This window comes from Miniopterus schreibersii (genome assembly GCF_964146895.1).
Source record: "Miniopterus schreibersii genome assembly, chromosome: 12".
Classification (NCBI taxonomy): Eukaryota; Metazoa; Chordata; class Mammalia; order Chiroptera; family Miniopteridae; genus Miniopterus; species Miniopterus schreibersii.
The window spans coordinates 21,435,927-21,445,541 of record NC_138112.1 but is presented as its reverse complement, the minus strand read 5'-3'; positions in this window follow the sequence as shown (position 1 = coordinate 21,445,541).

The window sequence follows — 9,615 nt, the reverse complement described above, 5'->3', positions numbered from 1 at the left end:
GTTTGCACTTATTAATCCGTTTTTTGGACATTTGGTTTTTTTGGATTTTTCATTTTACATATAACTGTTGTGATTTACTTACCACAACCACTCCCCACCCTTTAAAAAGTTTTTTCCCTGGTATTCTGCTTACAACACACTTTTAATTCTCCTTCCTCTCTAGGCTAAGATCATCTTAAAACTTCCTCCAGTTTACAGTTCTCAAGCCTATTTCTCTGTTTTAATGTAATAAATCAAGTCAGGTAAACAAAGATTTGTTGACTGGTTATGTCCCTTCCCTCCTTAAAAATATTTACACTGTGACACAGTCAATAATCTCTTGAGTCATGATCCAAACTTTCTCCAGATTTAATACAAAATTTTCCATTTAGCTAACACTAGGAGGGATCCTACATGTCAGCCAATTCCAGCCACCACCGTGTTTATGGAACCCTCGCATCACTGGCTACTTCAATAACAGAGGTTGGGCCAGTGGCTAAAACTGGAGAGCTCCCACCCTGAATTAGTGAAGAAATATAACACCCAAAACAACCTGGAGTTGAGGTAAAGCATTTACTGATCTAAAATCTCAACCTTCTAAAATGCCTTACCAACAACCTTGTTGCGTGTGTGTCAGGATGACACAGAAGCAGCGCAGGGGGGGAGTATTATTTACCCGTTGGAAATGAGTCCTGTTTGCGCTGGAGCTCCCAGCGTGACTTTACAGACTTGCTCAGGGGTTTCCTTCCTCACTTCCACTTTACTCCTGCCCCCAAATCAAGCTCCCCACCCCACCCCACCCCGTCCTGCCCCACTGCCCAAGCCCCAGTCATTCTCAGGCCTGTTGCTTAGGCTGGGCGCTCCACCGAGGACTGATTTCTGTTTCCTTGCTAGGGTATCTGTCCTCTTTCCACCTTGGGGCCTTGGTTCCTTTTGTGGTTAAATTCTCCTTATTGCCCCATTGCAGATCTTCCTAACTGGATTCACGGACAGGGTTGCTCATGCCAGGATTATTTATAATAACAAATAGACGAAACCCTCTAAACACCAAATTTAGAGGATCATTTTTAAAATTACTATATAATATGATGCATCTTTTTTTGGTTTTTAATTGAATAAACATTTTTTAAAGTAAAAACTCCTTGAAAACCAAGATTACAAGGACACTTCTTGAAAATGATAAAAATCTATAGCCATCTTCAGCCAACAGCCATTTTCATACTTGATGATATACAGTAGAAGCATTCCTTCTGAGTTCAGGAATAAAACAAAAATGCTTTTTTTTTTCTCTAAAGATGTTTGCAACTTGCTCACTTTCATTCTTCATTTTCTATGGTCCAGGCCCCAGTAATCCCTGAATGTCTTCAGTGTGTGCCAGAAACAGTTGCTGCAGCACACTGGATAACCTGGTGTCAGAGGGCTTGCACCCCACTTCTTAACTTGGCCAAACAGTCAAGGCAGAAGCATCTGTGAGCCACACAATGAAAACATTAGAAGTAGAAAATAAAAAGCCAAAATGACCGGGAGGACTCTAGCTGCATGAAATGGGACATACGTTTTCTGAAAAGGCAACTTTTTAGTCTTTTAAAGAAATTCATCCCTTGGTTTATCTTATAAACATATCCTTTGTCTTACAACTAAAATATTTATAGAGATAGAAATCATACAATTAGGAGGGTTTTTAAAATGAAAATATTATCCCATTACACATACTTTATAGTCTGCATTTTTTTCACTTAGTCATACATTATGACCATTTTTCTATGCAATATATGTTTGTCTTAATTATGATTTTACAGGTTATATAGTATAACCTGGTATAACAGTACCAAAATTTTCTTAACCTTGTCCCTACTGGTGGGCATTCATTTTGCATCCAATTTTTCTACACTTGGTATTTTAAGAAATATTTCCCTCACCTCCTTCTGCCCATGCAACAAATAGGAAACCCCTTAGATTTTTCTTATAGCCCAGATGACTCCTTAATCCTGCAGGTTTATACTCCAGAAGGAATAAACCAGAGGGACTTTGAATGAAAATAGGGTGATCAAGTTGGGAGTCAACACTGTCCATTTCAAGAGCCCCAGTCCTGTGCGTCCCCAGCATGTTTTGGCCAGATTCACACGCCTGTCTACACACACACACACACACACACACACACACACACACACACACAGGAGACAGGAAATTGGAGGTTAACATGGATGGACCTGGACAACATTATGCTAAGTGAAATAAGCCAGTCACAGGAGGGTCAATACTGCATGATTCTACCTAGATAAGGTATCTAAAATAGTCAAACTCACAGAAACAAAGGATAGGATGGTGGCTTCCAGGGGCTGGGGTAAGGCAGAATGGGGGAGTCGCTGGTCAACCAGTATAAAATTTCAGTTACCCAAGATGAGTAAGCTCTACTAGAGATCTGCCGTACAGCATTGTGTCTATCGGTAACAGAACTGTACTGTACACTTAAAAATCTGCTGAAAGGGTAGACCTCATGTTAAGTGTTCTTACTACACTAAAATGCAATTTAAAAAAATAAGTAAGGTGCTAAAATGTGGACTAAAACTGTGTGCACGAGCAGGGCTTGTTGACTGGTGGTTTTCCTTACATAGGCAATGGTCAGGATGTGGCTATTTTTAGAGAGAATTGCAACCAGCGACAACTACAGATTTGTTTGTGTGACATGATGAAACCGTGACACAGTCAGGTTTTCTATGTGCATTTAAAGGCATGGGACAACGCTTATATCAAAGGAGGGAAGCTGAATACAAATCATGTTACAATATGATCGTAGTTTACATGTACAGTATATTCATCAAATACCAAAATATAAACAGTGGTTTCTGAGGTGGGGAGGAAGAAGGAGCATTATTTTCTTTATTGTCTTCTTTATAGTTTTCTATATTTAAAATTGTCATATAATAAATATGTATTACATATATGAGACAAACACAATAAATGCTACGAAAAAATCTTCCCTACTACATCAAGGTATTTTTATACTTTTTATTTCTTACCATGTCTCAGTTACTCTTAGTCTTTATTTTCTTACCTTTCAGATGCCTTTTTGATGGTAAATGGTAACAATATCTGTTAAGTAACAAACCTTATTTTTTTCTGGTGTCTATACAATAGATGATGCCCCTTAAAATGATAGTACATTTTGCCCCGCCCCCTCCCATTTTTTTGTCTAAAGCTGTTTCCAGTAAGCGACTATAAGTACAGCCAAAAGAATTCTTACTAATACAACCAACTGCCTTTAGTTTTATCTGACTTAATTATAGTTCTTGCCTGGAGCGCATGTGTGGGCCAAATGGCTTCCTTCTGGTTTATAATTGCACATCTCTGTAACTAAAGGAGAGACGGTGGAAACTATGGGGCGGAGACACTCATGTCTACCCCCCACCCTTACAGAAACTTGCTTCCCTTTAACTTGAAAAACTTCATTGGCAATCTGACAAACCCTGCCTAACTCATTGTAAATGAGCATGAGAAAGGGACAAAGATAGAGGCCTGAAAGAACTTTCTACCCTGACAGTGACACTTGATCAATACCAAAGAGACAAGGCAATCAAGGAAATGGTGCTTCAAGATACAAGAGTGCTGGCCTAGCACATCACAGAGTCTCGTGTCAACCTTTGGATTCTTTAGGACTGGGATTGCTCTAAAGCTATAATTCAAATGGGTGGGTAGAGTGTGGTAGCTAGCTGTCCCACGGTGGCAGAAATGGTCTGTTTGTTCAGCTGTACCTTGGGTGCCAGCACATGATTGGCGCTCAGTAAATGCTATTTCATGAAGTTATACATTTGTAAATTTATAGGATCAAACAAGGTCTGACTTTAATGTGGCCCTGCAAATGTCATTCACTATAGGGCAATTCTCAGTCCATAATATATCCAAGTAAAGAAAAAACTAAGGTATTTTATTTTTCAAGGGAGCACAGCAAATTCTGGGGTCATCGTATCAAAATCTAACAACAGTCTTCATGGCTCTTCCTGAAACTGTGAACTGGGCTATGTGCCCAGGAGAGCTTCAAGGGAGCCAAAGAGCCAAAAGAGCTGTTCAGTGGGGGAAGTGATGAACGGTGGGCCCTGTGAGTGGGTGGTCAGACAGTGTCTCCCTCAGTCATTCACATAGAATTTCTCTGACTTAGAGAGTGGCTGCCTTTTCCCTGCTGTCTTGGATGACCCAAGAAATTAAGTCTTTGAACACTGAGCTCACTCAGGAAAGTTTCCTCTTTGTGAAAAGCACAGAGGTGCTGCCAGGACAGAAGCAGCTCCTGCAATGCAGTTAGACCGGGGCAGTGTTTATTCACCCATCTTGCTCTTCCTCCTAAGACCGAATGTTTGTTGAATTGTAGTAAACATTACTAAGGGTAAATATAGGGCAAAGGGTTCTTTTGGATCAGTTGAAAAAAATCCTGTTATAACCAGCATTTTCAATGTGATTTCATGTAAGATTTCTGGGCTGTGGTATATTTGGCTATAATAAGCTTAACCTGCAACTATAAAATTTGGCTGTTCTAATTCTTCAGGGATTTTTTTTTTCCCCTTGTCATATGAGCAACATGCATTTACCCTTCCATTTTCACACTTTTCCAAAATCACTTATAGGTCACTGATATTGTTTACTTTAATCCAACAAGCATTTCCTAATATTTCAAGCGCCTCATACCCCTCTTAGAGGAAGAATCACAGGAATGAATGTGATGGAACCCAGTCCCCACTATTGTGGTCTGATTGGCTGCTTGGGAGAATTTACTAGTCATGGCAGAATTACCTGACTTCTGGGGAAAATGCATCTTCCATCCATTTTCTCTTGTGAATTGTGCCCTGGGTCTGTGTGAGAAGTGGGTCAGGACAGGGAGAGGGGGAGAGTAGCCAAGATCCCTTCCTCCATCTACAGAGAATTGGTCTGCCTCCTCGACTTAGGGTCTGGTTGCCTTGAGTGTGTCCACACATAAGTACTGACACAGGGCAGGTGCCATAGTAAGCCCAGGTAGATAAGGTGAAGTTCCTAAAACTGGGCAGGATTTGTGCTAACTCATCTGACTGAGGACCCAAGTGGAATTGGGATGGGGGGTAAGAGGATAGTACTGGTGAACCTGAAAAGGATTTGGGAAGGCCAATATGATATCATTTTTACCCTACACTTAGGTGCTATTTTATTTATCATAGTCATCCATTATCTTATAGTCCAAAGTCTTTCTGCATAATCTTCATGAGCAGAAATTGAATTGTTTCATAAGTGCCTCATGAAATGTATAATTAATAGTGGTGGTCATTCATTCACTCATTTGTGCACTCATTTATTTAACACATATTTATTAAACACCTAGTATGTACCAGGCATTGCACTATGTGATATTAACATGTTCATTTCACCGTCAAAATGATGGTCTTTTGTGTGAGTCTTGCATTCTATAATTTTTACATGTGACTAAAAATAACCTGCATTTAATTAATTTATTTATATTTTTTATTGATTTTTAGAGAGAGAGAAAGGGAGAGGGAGAGGGAGAAACATCCATCAGCTGCCTCTTGCACACCTGTAACTCGGGCATGTGCCCTGACAAGGAATCGAACCAGCAACCCCTTGGTGCACAGGGCAACGTCCAACCAACTGAGCCACACCAGCCAGGGCATAATCTGTATTTTAAAAAAGAATATTTTAACAAGAAGAATATAGATGCAAACCCTCTAAATATTTAAAATATCGTACACATATATCTGGTTTTAGTCAAAATTTCACTACGGAAATTTTTCTGAACATCCAAAATTCTGGCATTACCTGTTCAGTCAAGTAAGAACACAGGATAAACTAGAATGCACAAAAGACTAAAACCCTAAAATAAATATAGTAAGTTCTCATATTGTCTATTCATAACAATGTCTTTTACTGGTAGTAAGTTTTTGCACTTGGATAAAAAGAAAAGACCTTATAAGCTAGTGTTAGGTTTATTTTTCTACCAAGGATTTAACAGGGCAATAACAATGAATTGTGGATTGTTGTTGAACTTACACCAGTCTTAAACATTTTTAACAATCATTGTCATACTCATCTGCCAAAGGAAACAATTTCTACCTATTTGCATACAGATTAACCTTCCTAACTACACCGGCTCACTGGTTGGTGCCCATTTCCCAGTAAGTACATAATACTGGCAGGGACTCTGAATTGCTCTTTTCTTTCTTCAAGAAAAAAACAAAATTGAAAGTATACTTAGCAGGTCAATACTAAGTCACAGAAATCTCAGATCCAGTAAAAAATAGCAACCATTTGAGGGTAACCTCATGGAGCCTCGGCTGACAGAGCTCCGTGCTGGGGGGGAAGACCTAAGGCACTCAGAGTTTGTTCTGGGGCTTCCTGAGGAAATACCAGATGTCTCTGGTGTGGAGCACCAGGACCGGCTTAAAATGAACTTTTTTCCTTGGATGGAACAAAGAATGAGTTAGGCTGTTAGGAACCACAGTTGGCCTGGTTCTTACCCCCAGAGAATTGTGTCCTATATTAAATTTTGGAACTGAAGAGGTCATTCTTGGATGTGCTGTGAGTGCTTATTCAGCTTGATAAAGTGAGCCTTGAGGTCTGAAGCTGTCTCCTTTGCAGCTTTATCAATCCTCAGGTTCCAAAAGCCTCCTTTATACCTGACCTCGTTGTCTTCATGTTTGCCACTGAAAGCCAGCTCTCTCTGTGCAACATTTTGTGGAAGGGGAAAGGCTTTTAAATAAACAGAGAATCATGTGTTAATTGTTACCAACTTAAAAAGTCACAGAATGTTTAAAGTTCTAAGGTGATTTAGAGTTCATTTAGAATAAGAGTTCCTTACGCGAGGCTATGTTTTTGCCTGCCCGTCTTCTTCAGGTAACATCATTTTTTCCCTTTAGGGAACTACCGTTTCCCCATTGTTAGTCTTTGAGGTTTAGATGGGGCTGATTCTACCCTGTAGCTCCAAAAGAGATTCTAAAGAGATGTCCCTTGACCACAGTGATTGCGTCAAGAATGAGCACTCGGTCCAGGTTGGGCCTAGGAGAGCCAGCCTAATCTGATCAAGTTTGTGATGCCCGTCACCAGGGTTCTGATTAATACATGTGTGGCATTTTACACTGAAAGCTTAAGGGGCTTCTTAAGGTCACAGCAAGTCATTCGCAAGCCAATTTCTCCTGATACACACCTTCTAGGGGGGAGCACGATACTGACACATCATTTCAGTAATACAGTAAGAGCATTCACTAATTCAACAACTACTCATCGAGATGATGAAGACTGCTAGATTCCTGGGTGTGTGCACGGGATGGAGTTATGAAAGATGTGCATGTGAGAGCACGCAGGAGGGGCATGTAGCGTACCCTGGATATGTGCATTTGGGAGTCCAGGAAGGCTTCCTGGAGCAAGGGACTGGCTTCCTAACATTCTATTCCCCTTTAATTTTCTTTCTCATTCTCGCAGCTACTGTCATAGTTCAGGCCCTTTTTGTTTCACATCTGAATTACAGCAATTGCTTTCCAACTGGACTTATTTCTACTCTTATCCTGGTCCCCAATGCCCAATTCATCCTTTAGAAACAACAGAATTTTTCTTAAAAACACTTAAGTATAACATATAGAGACATAAAAGTACATACGTAAGCATGCAGCTTGATGAATTTCCCCAAGCAAGCACGCTTGTTAACCAGTGCCTATATCAATACACAAGACCAGCACACCAGAAGCCACCTCCTGTCCCCTTCCATATATCATGTCCAGTGACATAGAAGCGTGGAAGAGACTGAGGAATCTCAGAGGGAAGGTGGGGGGGGGGGGAGAGATTAACCAAAGGATTTATATGCATAAATGCATAACCCAGACAATAGTGTGGGGAAGGCCAGGGGTGGGTGGTGGATGTGGGGTAGAAGAGGTCAATGGGGGGAAAAAAGGGGACATCTGTAATTCTTTTAACAATAAAGATAAATTTAAAAAATATATACTAATCTCTATCTTGCTCCCTTGCTTTGTTAAAACCTTTCAAGGACTCTCCGCAGCCTTCAGGATAAAACCCCACCTCCTTGGCCAAACAAAACCCGAGTAGTTCGTAACCTCCCGTGCCAGTCCTCGGGGCCTGGCCTTTGGGTCTGCTGCCCCTTTCCTACGACTAACATCTCGACTAACATCAGTCCCCTTCCTCCCCGTTTCAGTTGTTCCTAATTATTCCAAGAGCTACCACCTCAAAGCCTTCTTTTTCCCATGTCTGTTTCTCTTAGAGATTCTTGAAGGTGGAAATAGTGCTTTTCATCTCAGTTTTCCAGGTGGTTAAATGAGTAACTGAGAACACCTTGCCCTTAACCCCTTTCCTCCCCTCCATTCTTTTTAAATAAGATGGAACATTGCCCTGTGAGTAAATCAGCGAGTGTGATCTTCAGTCAGTACAGTCATGCGATTTTGCAATTTTGCCTTTGTGCAAACATCGTAAGAGTGTATTTGCACAAACCGAGTGGGTATAGCCTATTGTTCTAGGCTACAAGCCTGTACAGCACGTTACTGTACAAAACAACACGGCATTAAATCAAGCTCGAGAGAAATGATGCGCTCAAGAGACAGTACATGCGAGATGCATGAGGCTGCTCCCCGTGTGACACAGCACCGTGTTTTATGACAAAATTATTTTTAATAAATAGAAAGAGTAGCCCCGGTCGGTTTGGCTCAGTGGTTAGAGCGTCGGCCTGCAGACTGAAGGGTCCCGGGTCTGGTTGGGGTGCGTGTGAGGCAACCGAACAATGTGTCTCTCTCCCCGCCCCCGCCTCCCTTCCACTCTCTATGAAAAGTATTTGTAAAAATATCCTCCGTGAGGATTAAAAAGTAATAATAAATAGAGTAGACTCTGAAATAATGATAAAAAGTATTGTTTGGAAAATACACTAGTAACATAGTCGTTTATTATTATCAAGTATTAGGTACTGTACATACCTGTGTGTGCTGTACTTTCATATACCTGGCAGTGCAGTAGGCTTGTTTACACCAGCATCATCACAAATGTAATGCACTGTGCTATGACCTTATGACAGCTACAATGTCACTAAGCAATAAGGATATTTCATCTGTTATAATCTTATGGGACTATGGCTGCAGATACAACCTGTCAATGACCGAAATGTCCTTATGTGGTGCATGACTGCAGTTTTAGAGTCTGGCTTCCACTGATCCAGCCATACCCTCCTGCTAGGTATCCCCCCCCCCCCACTACCAAGAAAAGACTGAAGTAGGGATAGTTTGTGGTCTTGCACCCAACCAAGGTAAGTGAACACAATGGAAATTTATATTCATGAGATATGAGCCATTCTGCCAGTAAAAAGTTGGTTTAATTGGCATATCTCGAGGCTTAAGGGAAAGCTGGGAGTAGGGGGAGGAAGCAAGCAAGTAGGTTAACATTACCAAATGCTTACCTACCATGCGCAGGACACAATATGAGGCTCTATTTGTGATGTCTCACTTAACTAAAGTGGGAGAGGAATGTGCATAAATGTATAGATTTTTGAATTGCATTAAAAAAAAGCCAGTATGTCCTTTCCTTCATTTGGTTGAAAACAGTTATTTGTGCATTTATAACTTTTTCTTTTTAATTAAAAAATAACAGTAGAGAATCACTGAAATTTCTGAT